Source organism: Eleutherodactylus coqui, chromosome 5, assembly GCF_035609145.1.
Source record: "Eleutherodactylus coqui strain aEleCoq1 chromosome 5, aEleCoq1.hap1, whole genome shotgun sequence".
Classification (NCBI taxonomy): domain Eukaryota; kingdom Metazoa; phylum Chordata; class Amphibia; order Anura; family Eleutherodactylidae; genus Eleutherodactylus; species Eleutherodactylus coqui.
The window spans coordinates 29,422,523-29,427,358 of NC_089841.1; the positions used below are offsets into that span (position 1 = coordinate 29,422,523).

The 4,836-nt window shown below is 51.6% G+C and overlaps 1 long non-coding RNA gene across 2 annotated transcripts; it reads right to left on the reverse strand.

The window, feature by feature from the left end:
- Positions 1-267: 267 nt before the first annotated feature.
- On the reverse strand, positions 268-4,534 carry LOC136629228 (uncharacterized). Of its 2 annotated transcripts, XR_010792915.1 has the most exons (4): positions 4,271-4,534; positions 2,878-2,985; positions 2,550-2,723; positions 268-738 (listed from the first exon to the last, which is right to left on the reverse strand). It is a non-coding gene; the product is annotated as an uncharacterized lncRNA (long non-coding RNA). The 2 variants fall into 2 exon arrangements; XR_010792914.1 differs by lacking the exon at positions 4,271-4,534 and having other exon boundaries at positions 2,878-3,141.
- Positions 4,535-4,836: the final 302 nt, after the last annotated feature.

A 4,836-nucleotide genomic window follows, 5' to 3' on the forward strand; every position in this document is an offset into this window, starting at 1 on the left:
GACCCGCTGCAGATTCTACATGGAGAATCCGTAGCGGGCCTGATTTTCCCCGTAGACATGAGGCCTAAGTGTTCCTCTAAATTCTGAAAAGAAATGTTAAATTTGTACGTCTCCTAAATGGAAAAAATAAATTTACAAAGGTTTTAAACCGTGCATCCAGAATAAAGTGAACAGATGGAAATCTATATGTTCGCAGAGATTTGTACAGAATGTTTGCACTTATTTTATATATGACATTTGACAATGTGAAAAAATGAAAATTCAAAATTGTGCAAAGTAGCAATTTTAATAAATATACACAACTTTTAACAGTCCTTTTTTACTACCTAACAGAAGTACAACAAGGGGAAGAAAAAAATGTCAGTCACTTGGATATGCAAAACCTTTACGGACTTATGATATGTCAAGTGACACATGTAAAGTTCCAAATTTTCGGTCTGTCACTAAGGCGCAAACAGGCTTGTTCTCTAAGGGGATAAATAGCTTAGTGTATAAACTGTGAACCGACTAACGAGGGACAGTGAGCAGCATCACATGCAACCTGACAATCTTCATCGTACTGCTCCATCAGATCCTGATGATGGATTTCCATAGCAGGTGATGGGCCATTTCCAGCTTTTAAGCGTCCTCCGGAGCCAACATCTGGGAACTTCTGGCTCTCTGGTGATTCAACTCTGGTTGCGAGCAGCGGAAACGGTTACCACAGTGCAAGATTCTGACCAAAACGTATCAGCTGACCTATAACGAGGAAGAAAAAAAAAATTAACCCTGCCTGCAATTGGCTTAATTCCGTGGGTTTTCATAGTTCTTGCACTGTCCCTGCTTTTCTTCACTCCTACTTTAATAGATAAAGACATCGTATTTGGACAATTGGTATGTTTCTCCGAAGGTTTGTTCAGTTAGTGCAGATTAGGTGCAGTATTGGGATGGAACCTGTACGTTTGCTAAAATAAGTAATTAAATACTCAAATCTGATGTAATGTCTTTTTCGGCCAATAAGACGAATTTAACACAGCAAGTGTGTGTGTGTGAGAGAGAGGGGGTGGCTGAGTAAGTGGGTGAGCATACATGCATGTATACATACATACATGCATGTACGCATAAGGCATGTACGCATACAAGCACGCACGTACGCATAAGGCATGTACGCATACAAGCACGCACGTACGCATACAGGCACGCATACACGCACACAGGCACGCATACAGGCACGCACGCATGTACGCATACAGGCACGCATACAGGCACGCACGCATATACGCATACAGGCACGCATAGAGGCATGTACGCATACAGGCACGCATACAGGCATGCACGCATATACGCATACAGGCATGCACACATGTACGCATACAGGCATTCACGCATATACGCATACAGACATGCACGCATGTACGCATACACGCATGTACACATACAGGCATGCACGCATACAGGCATGCACGCATATACGCATACAGGCACGCATACAGGCATGCACGCATGTACGCATACAGGCACGCATAGAGGCATGCACGCATGTACGCATACAGGCACGCATACAGGCATGCACGCATATACGCATACAGGCATGCACACATGTACGCATACAGGCATGCACGCATATACGCATACAGACATGCACGCATGTACGCATACACGCATGTACACATACAGGCATGCACGCATACAGGCATGCACGCATATACGCATACAGGCACGCATACAGGCATGCACGCATGTACGCATACAGGCACGCATAGAGGCATGCACGCATGTACGCATACAGGTACGCATACAGGCATGCACGCATATACGCATACAGGCACGCATACAGGCATGCACGCATATACGCATACAGGCATGCATACAGGCATGCACACATGTACGCATACAGGCATGCACACATATACGCATACAGGCATGCACGCATACACGCATGTACGCATACAGGCATGCAGGCATATACGCATACAGGCACGCATACAGGCATGCACGCATGTACGCATACAGGCACGCACGCATGTACGCATACAGGCATGCACGCATATACGCATACAGGCACGCACGCATATACGCATACAGGCACGCACGCATATACGCATACAGGCACGCATACAGGCATGCACACATGTACGCATACAGGCATGCACGCATATACGCATACAGGCATGCACGCATGTACGCATACAGGCATGCACGCATGTACGCATACAGGCATGCACGCATACAGGCATGCACGCATGTACGCATACAGGCATGTACGCATACAGGCATGCACGCATGTACGCATACAGGCATGCACGCATGTACGCATACAGGCAGGCACGCATGTACGCATACAGGCAGGCACGCATGTACGCATACAGGCAGGCACGCATGTACGCATACAGGCAGGCACGCATGTACGCATACAGGCAGGCACGCATGTACGCATACAGGCAGGCACGCATGTACGCATACACGTATGTACGCATACAGGCATACACGCATGTACGCATACAGGCAGGCATGCATGTACATATGAGCAGATGCAAGCAATGAAAAATTTGGCAGATGCAGCAGCTTACCTCGCCGAGTTATGTCAGGTGGTGTCCTAGCAAAGCGAAATTCCTCTCCAGAAGAGTCGTCCTCTCCAAAAGGCGGGGGGCAAATGTGAGATCAGCACCTAAAACGCTAATCTCCGGTTCCGTACGTTGTACAAAACGCAGCCAAATGTCAGGTTCCTCTCCACACGAGTCGTCCTGTGGAAAACGGAGAGCATATCACCACATGCAAGCGAAAACCTGCAAATATGCGCATATCAGCAGATGCAAGCGAAAACCTGCAAATATGCGCCAAATATGCGCATATGAGCAGATGCACGCGATGAAAATTTGGGCAGATGCAGCAGCTTACCTCGCTGAGTGATGTCAGGTGGTGTCCTAGCAAAGCGAAATTCTTCTCGAAACGCGTCCAAACGTCAGGATCCTCTCCACACGTAATTTTGCAATAAGGCGCACAAATCTGCAAAAAAAGACAGGTTGCGCCAGGTGGCGTCGCGCAAATCTCAGGTGACGTACTCACCACACGTAGCGCACAAATCTTGGGTGTTGTCTCCACACGTAGCGCACAGCGCACAAATCTCAGGTGACCGCGTCTCCACACGTAGCGCACGGCGCACAAATCTCAGGTGACCGCGTCTCCACACGTAGCGCACAGCGCACAAATCTCAGGTGACCGCGTCTCCACACGTAGCGCACAGCGCACAAATCTCAGGTAACCGCGTCTCCACACGTAGCGCACAGCGTAGCGCACAGCGCACAAATCTCAGGTAACCGCGTCTCCACAAATAGCGCACAGCGTAGCGCACGGCGCACAAATCTCAGGTAACCGCGTCTCCACACATAGCGCACAGCGTAGCGCACGGCGCACAAATCTCAGGTAACCGTGTCTCCACACATAGCGCACGGCGCACAAATCTCAGGTAACCGCGTCTCCACACATGGCACACAGCGTAGCGCACGGCGCACAAATCTCAGGTGACCGCGTCTCCACACATAGCGCACAGCGTAGCGCACGGCGCACAAATCTCAGGTGACCGCGTCTCCACACGTAGCGCACAGCGCACAAATCTCAGGTGACCGCGTCTCCACACGTAGCGCACGGCGCATTAATCTCAGGTAACCGCGTCTCCACACGTAGCGCACAGCGTAGCGCACGGCGCACAAATCTCAGGTAACCGCGTCTCCACACATAGCGCACAAATCTCAGGTAACCGCGTCTCCACACGTAGCGCACAAATCTCAGGTAACCGCGTCTCCACACGTAGCGCACAGCGCACAAATCTCAGGTAACCGCGTCTCCACACGTAGCGCACAGCGCAGCACACGGCGCACAAATCTCAGGTGACCGCGTCTCCACACGTAGCGCACAGCGTAGCGCACAGCGCATTAATCTCAGGTAACCGCGTCTCCACACGAAGCGCACAGCGTAGCGCACGGCGCATTAATCTCAGGTAACCGCGTCTCCACACGTAGCGCACAGCGTAGCGCACGGCGCACAAATCTCAGGTAACCGCGTCTCCACACGTAGCGCACAAATCTCAGGTGACCGCGTCTCCACACGCACAGCGCACAAATCTCAGGTAACCGCGTCTCCACACGTAGCGCACAGCGTAGCGCACGGCGCACAAATCTCAGGTAACCGCGTCTCCACACGTAGCGCACAGCGCACAAATCTCAGGTAACCGCGTCTCCACACGTAGCGCACAGCGTAGCGCACAGCGCACAAATCTCAGGTGGGTACTCACCACACGTAGCGCACAAATCTTACTCTCCCATCTTGTAAATTGGGGAAAAGGCTCCAACCATCAGCTTGCTTCCTCCGTAGATCAATACTGTTCAAAATCCGCGGGCAAATGCAAGGCACGGTGACGTCACAGCCCACGTGACGCGCGGGCACAGCTCATCGTGCACGGCAATGCGCGGGCACGCCGCTGTGTCACGTGGTGCCGATTCCAGCCAGCTGATTGGCTGAATCGGCCGCGCTGTAGAACTGCGGCAGAATGTGTTAATATGCGTACGGGAGGGTTGTGAGACCTTCTGCCATCAGCGAGCCATATGATGGGTCCTCATGAAGGAGCCGGCGCCCCCTGGTGGATGATGGGAGTCGCTGCTGGAAGGTAAGAGCTGTAACCCTTTCACTGCCTGAGAGGTGACATGTGCTCCTCACACAGCAGGGGGGACAATTAGGAGTTTAGGGGTTAATCACTGTAAACCTGCACTGGCCACTGAGTCCTATAGGGGCTGTGAGGAAGGGGTCCACTGAGGGATCTCCAACAGACGGCAGCTCAGGGGCTTTCTGCAGTGACAGGAA